Source organism: Oryctolagus cuniculus, chromosome 2 (genome assembly GCF_051225735.1).
Source record: "Oryctolagus cuniculus isolate XC-2025 breed Fujian yellow rabbit chromosome 2, ASM5122573v1, whole genome shotgun sequence".
Lineage (NCBI taxonomy): Eukaryota > Metazoa > Chordata > Mammalia > Lagomorpha > Leporidae > Oryctolagus > Oryctolagus cuniculus.
The window spans coordinates 100,992,118-101,006,852 of record NC_142868.1 but is presented as its reverse complement, the minus strand read 5'-3'; the positions used below and the strand labels follow the sequence as shown (position 1 = coordinate 101,006,852).

Below are 14,735 nucleotides of genomic sequence, written 5' to 3'. Positions count from 1 at the left end.
GGGGACTACAGTTAGCACGACCAGGAGGGGGCACTGGGGAGCAGGGCACAGCCATCTTGTTTTTGGGGGGGCACTATCCCTCACAGTCACAGCAGCCCCCACAGGTGACTGTGAGCCCGCCCCCTGGGGGTTCCGCCTCTGTCTCCCTCTCCCTGCCCTGCCCCTGTCAGGAGCTGCTCACTGCGAAGGCCAGAGCTTGGGCAGCAAAGAGGCTGATGCCGTTTCACCTGTGGGGATCCTGTGTCCACAAAGTGGCCACTCAACACTGCATCCCCTGTAGGCACTGGCTGGAGTCCTGGCTGCCCTGCTCCCGCCCAGCTCCCTAATGGCCTTGGAAGGCAGCAGAGGATGCCCAAGCACCTGGGCCCCTGCTACCCATGTGGGAGACCCAGATGGAGCTCCTGGCTCAGTGTTGACCATGGCAGCCACCAGGGGAGCAGGTGGATGGAAGCTCTCTCCCCCTCCCTGTCGCTCTCAAATGAACCAATAAATCTGTGAATTATGAAAGCTCAGCTTTTCCAAGGTTTGGCAAACTCAGTGAAGCCTGAGAACCTGAGTGACAGTACAGCAGGGCCTGGGGTTCCCCATGGGCACGGTGGCTTAGTCACCAGGATGGTCTGGGGTCCCCTGGGCATGTTGGCTTAGTCAACTGAATGGTCTGGGGTCCCTGTGGGCATGTCGGCTTAGTCACCAGGATGGTCTGGGGTCCCCTGGGCATGTTGGCTTAGTCAACTGGACGGTCTGGGGTCCCCATGGGCACGTCAGCTTAGTCACCAGGATGGTCTGGGGTCACCATGGGCACGTCGGCTTAGTCACCAGGGTGGTCTGGGGTCCCATGGGCACATCGGCTTAGTCACCTGGATGGCCTGGGGTGCCCTGGGCACGTCAGCTTTGTCACCAGGATGGTCTGGTGTCCTCGTGGGCACGTTGGCTCAGTCACCAGGATGGTCTGAGGTCTCCCTGGGCACATCAGCTTAGTCACCAGGATGGTCTGGGGTCCCCTGGGCACATTGGCTCAGTCACAGGATGGCCTGGGTTCCCCTGGGCACGTTGGCTTAGTCACCAGGAAGGTCTGGGGTCCCTGTGGGCACATCGGCTTAGTCACGTGGATGGTCTGGGGTGCCCTGGGCACATCAGCTTAGTCACCTGGATGGTCTGGGGTGCCCTGGGCATGTCGGCTTAGTCACCAGGAAGGTCTGGGGTCCCTCTGAGCACATCGGCTTAGTCACCAGGATGGTCTGGGGTCCCCTGGGCGTGTCGGCTTAGTCACCAGGACATCTTTTGAATGCAGCAGCAAAGGGGCACATCCCATGCCATAAAACCCAGCACGAGGTGCCAGGAGTCCCGTCCAAGGTCCATGTCCATGACCCCATCTGTGACATCCCGTTAGGTTCTAGAATTGCTCACAGCAGCTGAAATGTCACACAGGTGCCTGCTCTGCCAGGCTTCAGGCTGCCCAAGCCACCCCTGTGGCTGAGGCCACTCCTTCACCAAATCCCCCCCAGCACTGCCCTTCCTGCTCTCAGTAGGGTCCTCAGGTCACACCAGGCCCCCTGTACGCTGGGGCCTGCCGGGGGAAGGGGGCTCCCTACTCATCCTCATCAGGCACTAGGCAGTGCCACGCTGCCTGACAGATACGTGGCTCCAGCACGTGAACAAGACTCCCCCACAGCGGCCACATGTCCTCCTGCCCTGGTATCTGAGGACGGGAGGGGAGTCCACACACACTGCACCAGACACTGGCTCCAGAGGACCACTGCAGGGACGGAGGCAGGGACGGGGCAAGGGGAGGCCTGGGGGGGGGGGCTGCACAGTGGACACCTTGGGTCAGGAATGCTCAGCCTGGACTTTGGATGAGGGGGTGGGTAGTTTGCTGCTCCCAGGTACATGTGGGTCAGCGCCTGGGGCCTCCCCTCACTCAAGCTGGGCAGCTTAACCAAGCACACAGCACAGGGCTTCCCTTGGCAGCCCTGGATCACTCGGGGGTGATGAGCAGGCCCGGGGCAGGGCACATGCTCACAGGTCCATGGCCCATGGCCAGGTCTTCCATGAGCTGCCTCCTGGCTGTTCATGACGGGGTCTTGAGAGGACTCGGTGGTGGGCTCTGCTCCCCTGAGGACAGCAGGGAGGGGACTGACCTGAAGGAAGAAGGCCCCAAGGACAGGCCCTGCCCTGTGTCACAGATGACCCCTCCCCCGACAGCGATGTGCCCGGCTCCTCCAGCCTCAGTCCAGGATGCTCTTGAAGGCTGCGGTCAGGGCCGGGTCAGCTGCAGCCTCCAGGGCCTCCCAGTGGACGTCGCCCAGGCCCAGCACAGAGGCACCCAGCAAGCCGGGCCGCTGCGCCTGCTCGTAATTGAGCATGCTGAACAGTGTCCTGATGTGCGAGGTCCAGGACTGGGCCTGGGGCACACAGGATGCAGCCTCAGGGGGGCTGTAGAGGGCAGGCAGCCACAAGCCCACCCAGCTTCCCAGGGTCCTGGGAGAGCCCACTGCAGAGCTGGCCTTCAGCCCACTGGCCGGGCCCCTCAGGGTTCCTGTCACTGCACCTCAGGAACCCTCACCCAGCAACACATGTGACCCTCAGGGATGCTAGCCATCCATCCACCTCCAGCTGAGCAGCTGCCTGGGGCTGGGGTCCGCAGCACCCCCTGACAGAGGCCAGGTCCTTGGAGTGACTGCAGCAAAGCTAACTAGTGACAAAATCACCCCACCGTGGCAGAGGCACCAGCAGCCATGGGGGCAAAGCCACAGAAAGAGCCACCGGGGGCAGGGGGAGCCACTGGACGAGTCCTGCGGTCCTCAGGGGGCAGCGACAGCTGTTCTTTCCTCCCCTCCATGCGGCGCCACAGCAGGATTCCGAGGGCCCTGGCCAGTGCCCCCTGTGGGCTCCCAGGCCCAGCTGGGCACCTCCCCCAGCTCCTCGTCCACTCACAGCAGGACCCGTCTTTGAGCACACAGGCACAAGCCTGTGAGCTTTTGTGTGGGGCAAGACGGACGCCAGGTCACCTTCTCCCTGCAGAATGTTCTGGCTCCCACCACAGAGTCCAGGTTCACAATGGGCCGCAGCCCACTGGGCTTGGGGATGAAGCACAGTCTGGCCATGGGCAGGGCCAACCTGGCCTGCTGCTAGACCTCCGCATCCGACAGCTCCTGCAGCTGCACCGGCTCCAGGTGCTGCCTTCAACACACCTGGGGCTGGGGTCAGGGCCGGGGTGAGAGGGGGTCAGGGCCATGGGCAGGGCCGACCTGGCTGCTGCTGGACCTCTGCATCTGACAGCTCCTGCAGCCGCACCGGCTCCAGGTGCTGCCTGCAACACGCCCCGGGGCTGGGGTCAGGGAACCTTGGTCCCCGTGGACACAGCACACTCTGTGGGGTGGGGCGAGGGCTACAGATGCCCTCACCCACCACAGACAGCTCCCAGGAACCCCCACATGGGGGCCCGAGGCTCCCATCTCACACTTGGCATGACTTGGCGTAATCAGTCCTGATCCCTCGGTCTGACTCAGCAGAACCAGGAGCCAGCATCCCCACCACTCAGGCCCCATCCCCTGATGTCACCCCCACCAAGGTCATCCAGAGGGGACGCCTGTACCCCCAGGTGTCCCTGCAGGAGGGGTCTCTGCGACTCACGACCCAAGTCCCTCAGAAGCGCCCTGAGGGGACTGAGCCCAAGCATGAGCATACAGGGCGCGGGCCAGCACAGGGTCTCTGCAGGCCAGCACAGGGCTACCATGGGCCAGCACAGGGCCTCCCCTCCGTGGGCCAGCACAGGGCCTCGCAGCCTGTGGGGAGCCGGGACATGGATGCCACACGCGGTACCTGATGCCCAGGCTTTGCAGCCTGCTCCAGACGCTCCTGCGGTAGAAGAGGAGCTGGTTCTTCTGGAACGTGGTCTCCATGATGTAGAAGAAGGACCTGAGCAGCCCCACCACATAGATGTCCAGCAGGCAGAACAGGAACCTAGCCAGGATCCCCTCCCTCAGTCTGTGCTCCATGGCCGGGACGTGGCCATGCCCTGGAACGAGGCAGACCCGGAATGTGCACCCTCACGGGGCAGCCATGGTGGGAGTGCAGGGCATGAGGGGCCCTGCAGTCCTGAGCTGGCTGCCCTGGCTTTGGTGAACATGTCGCTGCACGTGTACTGGCCCCTGGCATCCCATCGCACACGTGGCTCACAGGCAACGCTCGGGTTGGCACGCAGAGCAGACAACATGGAAAGGGCTCCCAGGTGCGGCGTCAAACTCACAGCCTCCGGGCGGAAGACCAGGGGCTGGCGGGACACACAGCATGGTTACACAGCTGGACCCCTGGGGGCCCTGGCATCAGACCTCGCAGGCAACTCAGGGCCCACCAATAACTGGTTCAAGAGAAACTGGGGAGGGGCTGGGGCAGGGCAGACCCTGATCATAGGGACGGCGGCTGGGTGAGCAGGGACAGTGGCCAGAGTCCAGGTCCCTGCTCAGGAGAGCCAATGGCACTGGGCCAGGTTTAATGCCCTCAGCCACCCACAGGTGGCTTACAAGGACCCAAAGGCAGAAGATGGCAAAGCCCGAGGAACGGGGACGCCAGGGAGGCAGCGGTGATGGCGCCGGGGACCTGGAGGCTACTCCTGGCTCCTGGCTTTGGGGACCGCTGCAGGCATTTCAGTGGTGAGCCAGAGGATGGGCGCTGTCTCATCGTCTCTCTCTGCCTCTCAAAGAAATGATGAGCAGCACACTCAGGCCAGCCTCTCCCTAAACGCCGTCCAGCAGGCTGGAAGTAATGGAAACCTCACCCGTGTGTGTGGCTGAGCTGCAGCTAAGCCAAGGAACCCGGCAGAGTAAAAACCCAGGAGCAAATGGCACCGCGGTTTCACACCCAGCCGAGGATGGTGCTGTGGAGCGGTCAGCTGAGCCAGGAGGTGGCAGGGTGCAGGAGATGGCCCCCCGGGGCCGAGGCTTTTGTAGCAGCCAAGGGTCCCACCATGCGCCTGCGCGGAGACTGAGAACTCGCCACCCCACGTCACCCCTGCAGTCGACCATGATGAGCGGGCAGAGCTGACCCTCGGGAGCCCGGCGCAGGAGCCATAGGATACCACCCAGACCTCATGGTTCAACCGTCCCCCTGTGCAGGCTCTGCCACCTCAGAAGTCACCACAGAGGGACCGCTGCTGTGGAGTTGCAGGTTAAGGACTGCGTGCAACGCCGGCATTCATGTGAGAGCCGAGCGCCAGTCCTGGCTGCTCCACCTCCCTGCTAATGCTCCTAGGAAAGCAGTGGAAGATGACCCCAGTGCTTGGGTCCCTGCACCCAGGTGGGAGGCCTGGAGGAAGCTCCTGGCTTCAGCCTGGCCCAGCCCGGGCAGTTGCAGCCATCTGGGGAGTGAACCAGCAAATGGAAGCTCTCTCTCTTTTCCTCTCTTTCAAAATAAATCAAATCTTTTAAAAAGTAACTGATATCAAAATAACTGCATATTACTACATAAGGTGCAGCCAAATCAGTACTTAGAGGCTAATGCATAGCCACACATCCACCATCAGAAGTTTATAGAATGACAGGAAAGACTGAAAAAGGCATTAGGAAGAAGATAAACAGAAATCACTGAAATTCAAAACAAAGGCTCGAGAGAGGACCCCATTGGGACAACAGAACTCAGTCACTCTGAAGGTCAAAGGGCAATGGGGGAGGGGTGACAGGAGGCTGAGCCAGACAAAGAGCCACACACAAGAACACAGGGCCAGCCCTCAGGGAGGGGAGGAATCGGCAGGCAGCACACAGCGGCCTGGGTGAGGCCATTGGGCCAACGCCGCAGGCAGAGCAAGGGAGACAGGGTCCTCGCAGCTGCAGCAAGAGGGACCAGAAACAGCCCAGCACCAGCCGCACCACCTCTCCCATGCACAGCCCACACTGGGAAAGCCAGCCCATCCTGCCCCATGCAGCAGGAGGCCAGCTGGCCCGGCAGAAGGCAGATCCCCAACCCCAGCATCTCTGCTCCCTCCGCGAAGGCGGTAGAGTGGCCACTGCCTGAGCACACAATGTCTGGGTGGGTGCACAGAGCAGTGCTGGGGGTGCCTGGGGCTGATGTCACGCCTCCCGCTGTGGGGGCATTTCCACAACACAAGGACAGAGCGGTCACTGCATATCTCCATCACTGGCCCGGTTTCTTGGGGAGCCTGGCAGGGCATCCACCCCAACAAGCCCTCCCTATCGGGCCCTAGGGAGGCGGCCATCTGACTCAAGCCCCACCTATCCAGGAGCAGTCCGGGAAGGGGGCCTGAGCTGGCAAGACACTGCCACAGTCCCCTGGAGCTCAAATGGGAAACATGATGGGGGCGCTGGCTCAGCCACCCAGGGAGCCAGGGCAGGAGCCCCATTCCCTCCTCCTGGGCAGCACTCACAGGAAGTCTAACCTTGTTCCTCTCCCCTGCCCAGCACATGACCGGACATCCCCCACCCCACCCCATCAGCAGGGGACCTTCCAGTCCAGGGGGCACGGGGCAGCCTTACTCACCACCCCTTCAGCTCCCAGCTTGGCGCTGGCCAACGCCCGCTCACCTGGGCTCTCGCACAGCCAGGTGTAGTCCTGCACCCTCACCTACCAGGTCAGCTCCCGCAGGGAGAGTTTGGAGTGCTTCCCCAGCGAGATGAACCTCTTTGTATTCCTCGGGAGGGAAGCTTGTTGTGCCTGGAGACAGGCCGGCAGGAACTCGTGCACCTGCCACGGGCTGCTGTGCTGCTGCAGGAGCCGCACCAGGCGCCAGGCGCCAGGAACCCGTGTCCTCCTGGGGGTCAGCGGCCGGCCTTGGGGACCGCACCTGTGTGGCCGGCCCCCGCAGCGGGCAGTGCGTCCGGAGGAGTGAGCCTTGGGGGCACCGCGTGTGGTTCACAAGCAGCTTCCGGAACAGGGGCCGCGGCCTGCGGCTACCCCTGGGCCTCGGCGTCCAGCCCAAGAAGATGGCCTCCAACAGCCTTCGGGCGCCCGCCAGGCTGAGCCACAGGGAGCTCAGTGGGAAAGATGCGCGCAGCCGCTCGCCATCGCCCAGGTAGTAGAGGAAGCACTTGGTCTCCGCGAACACTTGAGCCTTCGGACGTGGTGACCACCGGGCGGCGGAGTGGCCGGGCTCCCGCTTAGTCCACTCCCGTGGAAGCCCTGGAACGCGTGGTCTCCGAACACTCCGCAGGCGTCACCGCGCAGGCCCGGGACACGCCCACGCCCCGAACTTCGGGCCGGCGAGCCCAGGGGCGCCCAGGCCTCGCCACCGCTGCTGTTCCGAACCCATCGCGTGGCCGCGGGGCCCGCCTGGGTCCCACAAGCGCATGGTGCAGGAGGGCCGGGCCTGGGCGACAGGCGCAGAGCTCCTACAGAGGCGGCCCACACACCTGGTAGGCGCAGCTCGGGGCCACCAGCAGGTAGAGCGCGCAGCGCGCCAGCAGGTGCATGAGCATGTTGCCCACGCGGCGCAGCAGCAGCCCCCACGCGCCGCTGTCGCGCAGCGTCTCAGTCACCGTGTTGGGCAGGTAGCTGCTCACGCAGGTGGTGAAGGCCCAGGGCAGGCCTCCGCGGGCGCCGTCCAGCAGCACGAAGCTGAAGGCTAAGTCTCGGCCTGCAGCGCCAGTATCCCATATGGACATTAGTTCATGTACCAGCTGCTCCACCTCAGATCCAGCCCCCTGTTAATGGCCTGGGAAAACAGTGAAGGATGGCCAAATACTTGGGCCCTTGCACCTGCGTGGGAGACATGGAAGAAGTTCCTGACTCCTGGTTTTGGATTAGCCCAGTTCTGGCCATTGTGGCCAACTGGAGAGTGAGCCAGCAAATGGAAGACCTAGTCTCAATAATTCTACCTCTCAAATAAATAAGTAAATCTTACAAAAAATTAAAAATGGAACAGAGATGGCCACAACAGAATGTTCTAGGCTAGGCCAAAGCCAGGCACTCCATCCAGGTCTCCCACATATGTGGCATAGGTCCAACACTTTGGCCATTTTCCAAACTAGGACCAGAATTATAGAGGGGACATAAATCAGCACTCCAATATGGGATGTCGGCACTGCAAGTAGTAGCTTAACCACTGTGCCTCAAAGCCAGCCCCAAAACGATTCCATTTGAAGTCAAATGTACAACATCATACAGATCTAGTTGAAATTTAGACAATTCTTGTACAAAATAACTACCCTGGACTTAACACAAATTTATCAGCCTGGAAGTAATGAGGAACAGTTGCCTCAGATTTTGCCCCCTCACCTTTCTGTTCATATATCTAGGCCATCCTGTAACAGCCCTCCTCCCAAAGATGTCCATATCTCCTGAACCTGTGAATGTGTTAGCTTACGTGGCAAAACAGACTGCAAGTGCGATTGTGTCTAAGTTCTTAGGGTAAGAAAATTAACCCAGATAAAGTAGGTGAGACCATTCTCAGTACACGAAGTCTTTACAAGTGAAGAAGCTTTGCTAGCTGTGGTCAGAGGAACAGTGGACTGCAGAAGGACAATGAGATGGTGGAGAAAGCCTCCAGTCAAGGAATGCAGGCATCTTCCAGCAACTCCCAAAAGCAAGCAGATTCTCCCATGGAATCTGTGAAGAACTGTGGCCAGCAAAAGGAAACTCAGGCAGCGAGGACTGCCTTGAGCACTAATAATGAGCATTTGGTGCCAGGAGTGCTCCCCAGACACTACCATAACTGAAAAGGCCCTCCCAGACTTTCAATGTCCCTGAGGTAGTGCAACCCTGTCCTAGCTGAGAATCACTGCATTCATGAAGAGCGACTTGTCAGAAACATTGAGAATGAATAATCAGATTCTAAGACTGAAATTCAAATATTCTGATTGATGTTAATAATTACTTTTAATGTACTCACAGGCCTTATTTTCTATTACAAATAAAATATTCAAAATTAACACACATCATATTATTTATGTACTTCAATGAAATACATGTGGCAGGCAATTTTATTCCTAACTTTCTGATCAATTTCCTTACCAGGTCAGCCATTCATAACCCATCACTAGAATGGAATCTACACTTATCTTAGCCAAAAGCCTGAGAAGCAATTAGAATGGAATCTAATGGAAGCCAAAGGGAGATATATTTTTTGACTCTAAAAGAATATATGGTGGGAAATGTGGCACCGCAGATAAAGCTACCATTTGGGACACCTGGTCTGTCATATATATTCCTTCTATACCTAATGTGGGGAGGGTTTTTATAATTAAGAGGTTTTAAAATTTTTAAGGTTTATTTTTTATTTATTTGAAAGTCAGAGTTAGAGAGAGAGAGGGAGAGACAGAGAGACAGAGGGGTCCTCCATCTGCTGGTTCACTCCCCAAATGGCTGCAACACCTGGCGCTAGGCCAGGCTAAAGCCAGGAGCCAGGAGTTTCATCCAGGTCTCCCAAGTCAGTGCAGAGGTCCGAGCAAAACTAGGCCATTTTGGAATGCTGGCTCAAAGTTCTAGCTGCTCTGCTTCTGATATAGGTTTGTGCTGATGCACCTTTAGAGGCAGCAGATGTTGCCTCAAATGTCTGTGACCTGACCCTGACACCCACTGCCAAAACCCAGATGGAATTCCAGGCTTCTATCTCTGGCCTGGCCCAGCAGAAGCAGTTACAGTCATTCGTGGACTGAAGAAGAAGTTGGAAAATCTGTCATTCTGCCTTTCAATTATATTAAAATAAACATTTTTTTAAAAAGAAACACACTCATTTAAAACCATTTAAAAATAAATTCAGTATGATGAACTTCACTCTCAACAGTATGATTTTGGTATTGTGCTAAATTATAATTTCATATATGAAATACAAACTGGAAGATTTTACTGTAGGGGCTGGCACTGTAGTGTGGTGGGTTAAATTGCCACCTGAGAAACCAGCATCCTATATGGGCACCAGTTCAATTCCAGGCTGCTCTGTTTCTGATCCAGCTTCCTGCTAATCCACCTGGGAAGGATGAGGAAGATGAATTTGGTCTGGCCCAACTCCTGCTATTGCGGCCATCTGGGGAGTGAACCAGTTGATGGAAGATCTCTCTCTCTCCTTCTCCTTCTGTAATTCTGCCTTTCAAATAAAATAAATAAATCTTTCAAAAAATAGATTTTGTTGTAGTCACCTAAGGAGTTAAGAAGGAATAATACTTTGATATTTCAAAGATGAATAATTTTTTAAATAATAAGTGACATAATATATGCGAGGGCTTCAAAAATTTCTTCAAAAAATGCAAATTGAAAGGGAGGGTAGAGGAGGAAAGTGTCACTATGTCCTTAAATCTGTATATATGAAATATATGAAATTTGTATAACTTAAATAAAATTTTTTTAAAAAATGCATATTTTCCACAAATTTATTGATGGAAATTTAACTTCTGTTAATGTATTTGTATCATCCTATTTTTTATGATTTTGCAAATAATGAGACTTTAGGGAACTTTAAAGAGCTTAGAGGGAAAAGGAGAGTCGGTCAGTATCAGCACTTCAAAACTCTGCCAAAGAAGGATTCCATGAATAAACAATAATTTGGGGCTTGGTTGTCACTTTTGCTTGGTCATTCTGGTTATCTGAAGGCTTTATTTCATTATTTGCATTTGTGACTCTAATACTATACCAATGAAAGTACAGGAACGAAACTGCATGAGACAGGATCAGGGCATCAGGTTGAGGCAAGAGACAGCTGCAGCTTAATTAGGGAAGCAAAGAGAGAGAGGAAAATTCTGAGAGCTTCAAAAGGTAAAAACAACTTGTTTTTCTACTTGCTTCACATAGGATAAGTTACTCAAAGTTACCTATGTAGGGTTAATTTTGGGAAACATCTGTACAGTGACATTTCCCAAGGATCAACAGATGTCACAAAACTGCTAATTAAGTTAAATCCTGAGGAACATCTCTTCAGACAAAAAAGATTATACAAAGATCCATATGTTAAAAAAAAAAAAAAAAAAAAAAAAAAGGAAAGAGGCCGGCGCTGCGGCTCAATAGGCTAATCCTCCGCCTGCGGCGCTGGCACACCGGGTTCTAGTCCCAGTTGCTCCTCTTCCAGGCCAGCTCTCTGCTATGGCCCAGGAGTGCAGTGGAGAATGGCCCAAGTTCTTGGGCCCTGCGCCCCATGGGAGACCAGGAGAAGCACCTGGCTCTTGGCTTCAGATCAGCGCGGTGCACCGGCTGCCACATGCCAGCCGCAGCGGCCATTGGAGGGTGAACCAACAGCAAAGGAAGACCTTTCTCTCTGTCTCTCTCTCTCACTGTCCACTCTGCCTGTCAAAAAAAAAAAAAAAGATCCATCTATATCACAAAGATCAAAACAGAAAAGCCCATCAACTGAAACAAACAAAAATAGATGACTGAGATCCATAAAGAGAAAAAGCTATGGCCACAATCTTCCATGAGAACTTCTAGAAAAGAGAAATCAGCTCCATGACAGCATCAGCCCACCTTCAAGATTCCTTACCTAACAATCAGCCTTTTAGAAACCTCTGCCCCAACACCCTCTAGGATCCTTAAATTCTTTCAAAATAAGTAAATCTAAAAAAAAAAAAAAAGTTCTCCCTGGCTTACTCTTCTCCCAATCTACATAAATGGCAACATATCAGTTAAATTTGCAGAAGTGGCTGCTTAAAGGCATGTCTTTAGCCAGTGCTACTTGTCCCTTTACCCTTATTCAAGAACCCGCAGTGCTTATTGCCAGGAACATTTTCCTCTTTATTTACCTGTTTATATAAAGGCCTCTCACAGGTTGGAGAGAGAATGTCAATCTCTGGTTCAGTTGGACAAGCCTCAAAAGATTCTGGCACAAGGAAAACACTAAAAAGATCCATAAAAATCAATAAATTAAAAAATAATTAACAAAGTAATATTGTAAGAGGCTCATCCAAAATACGAAAGGTGAAGCCAGCATTGTGGCATAGTGGGTAAAGCTGCCAACTGCAGCACTGGCATCCCATATGGGTGCCGGTTCAAATCCTGGCTGCTCTACATCTGATCAAGCTCCCTGCATAATGCCCCAAATACTTGGGCCCCTGCACCCACATGGGAAATGTGGAAGAGGCTCCTGGCTCCTGGCTTTGGACTGACCCAGCCCAACCACTGTGGCCATTTGGGAAGTGAGCCAGCCAAAGAAATATCTCTGTCTCCCACCCCACCAACTATACCCCATAACTTCACCTTTCAAATAAATAAAATCTTTAAAAGGAAAAAAAAAATGGTTTCCTCATAAGGGTTCCTACCCTTGCCCTGCCAGAAAAAAGAAACCAATTTCTTCAACTTTGTTATATATCACCAACCACATGCAAATTGTTTTTTGAGAGGACAATTGCTGCTTCTTTCTTTTTTTTTTTTAACTTTTATTTAATGAATATAAATTTCCAAAGTACAGCTTATGGATTACAATGGCTTTCCCCCCATAACGTCCCTCCAACCTGCAACCCTCCCCTTTCCCACTCCCTCTCCCCTTCCATTCACATCAAGATCCATTTTTGATTCTCTTTATATACAGAAGATCAGTTTAGCATACATTAAGTAAAGATTTCAACAGTTTGCTCCCACACAGAAACATAAAGTGAAAAATACTGTTTGAGTACTAGTTATAGTATTAAATCTCAATGTACAGCACACTAAGGACAAAGATCCTACATGAGGAATAAGTGCACAGTGACTCCTGTTATTGACTTAACAAATTGACACTCTTGTTTATGGCATCAGTAATCACCCTAGGCTCTTGTCATGAGCTGCCAAGGCTATGGAAGCCCCCTGAATTCACTGACTCTGATCATATTTAGACAAGGCCATGGTCAAAGTGGAAGTTCTCTCCTCCCTTCAGAGAAAGCTACCTCCTTCTTTGATGACCTGTTCTTTCCACTGGGATCTCACTCGCGGAGATCTTTCATTTAGGTTTATTTATTTATTTTTTTTCCTCCCAGAGTGTCTTGGCTTTCCATGCCTGAAATACTCTCATGGGCTTTTCAGCCGGATCCGCATGCCTTAAGGGCTGATTATGAGGCCAGAGTGCTGTTAGGACATTTGCCATTCTATGGGTCTGCTGTGTATCTCACTTCCCATGTTGGATCATTCTCTCCCTTTTTTATTCTATCAGCTAGTATTTGCAGACACTATTCTTGTTTATGTGATCCCTTTGGTTCTTAGTCCTTTCATTACGATCAATTGTGAACAGAAATTGATCACTGGGACTAGTGAGATGGCATTGGTACATGCCACCTTGATGGGATTGAATTCAAATCCCCTGGTATGTTTCTACCTCTACCGTTTGAGGTAAGTCAGCTTGAGCATGTCCCAAATTGCACATCTCTTCCCTCTCTTATTCCCACTCTTATATTTAACAGCGATCACTTTTCAGTTAAGTTTCAGCACTTAAGAAGAATTGTGTATTGATTACAGTATTCAACCAAAAGTATTAAGTAGAACAAACAAAAAAATACTAAGAGGGATAACATATTAAGCTGCTCATCAACAGTCAGGGTGAGGGCTGATCAAGTCACCGTTTCTCATAATGTTCATTTCACTTTCACAGGTTTCCTTTTTGGTGCTCAGTTAGTTGTCACCTATCAAGGAGAACAAGTAGTATTTGTCCCTTTGGGATTGGCTTATTACACTAAGCATAATGTTTTCCAAATTCCTAACAGGGATCACTTTTCAGTTAAAATTTAAACACCTAAGAATAATTGTGTGTTAATTACAGAGTTCAACCAATGGTACTAGAACAAAAAAAATACTAAAATGGATAAACTATTACATTGTACATCAACCATCAGGACAAGAGCTGATCAAGTCACTGTTTCTCATAGTGTCCATTTCACTTCAACAAGTTTCCCCTTTGGTGCTCAGTTAGTTGTCGCCAATCAGGGAGAACATATGATATTTGTCCCTTTGGGACTGGCTTAATTCACTCAGCATGATGTTTTCCAAATTCCTCCATCTTGTTGCAAATGACTGGGTTTCATTGTTTTTGACTGCTGTATAGTATTCTATAGAGTACATGAAAAATATCTCCTAGGACAGATGTGTCCAAGTGTAACAATGCAAAGATATGCTATTACTGATCACAAGACCAGATCACCTGAGAATCTTCCAGTGCACAGAAGAAACATACAAGGCCATTCCTGAAAGCCCAAGACTCCTCCTGAATTTCCCCCAGCTGCTGTTCTGTGCCTATGGCAAAGCCCTCCCTGAGCAACAAGGAAACAGGTGGTTTAGAGCAAGAGCCCTTACCTCCTATGCTGGCCACCCAAGTGAACTCCTCTTTGTAAAAACTGGTGTCTTGGCCTTGCCCTCTCATTTCAGTGGTAGAGTCTGAAGAAGACACACAGAAGTAACACCTCACAAAGAGAAGGATAAGAACAGGTCATTAGCCTGGATACCAGGTTTCTGAAAGAGAGAGTATCTTTGGTATCTGTCACTTCTTCACCTCCTTCAATGACACCTTTGTCCATGTCACTGTTTGTCAAGGAAACCATCTGCCCAGTGACAGGTGGGACAAAGGTGAAGGCTGCCCTAGACAAATCCTCGCCATATACTGCCATGTTGGCTGGCCAGACGTGGCCCAGAGGTGCAACCAGCCAGGCAGCACTGCCCTACACATCAAACTCTGGGCTACAGAGGAACAGAACTAAGACCCCTGGACCTAGGGCCCAGTCAGCCCACTTGGGTATGATTGAGGACGTCACCCAGACGCTCACACAGCACCCACAGGAAAGGTGACAGTTGTGGTTGCTGACTCACCAGATGGCTTTCTGTTAACAAACTGCCATGATGGA

At 52.8% G+C, this 14,735-nt stretch overlaps 1 pseudogene; it reads right to left on the bottom strand.

Annotated features, from left to right (window-relative positions):
• Positions 1 to 2,225: 2,225 nt before the first annotated feature.
• On the bottom strand, positions 2,226 to 14,501 carry LOC149127950 (telomerase reverse transcriptase-like; annotated as a pseudogene).
• Positions 14,502 to 14,735: the final 234 nt, after the last annotated feature.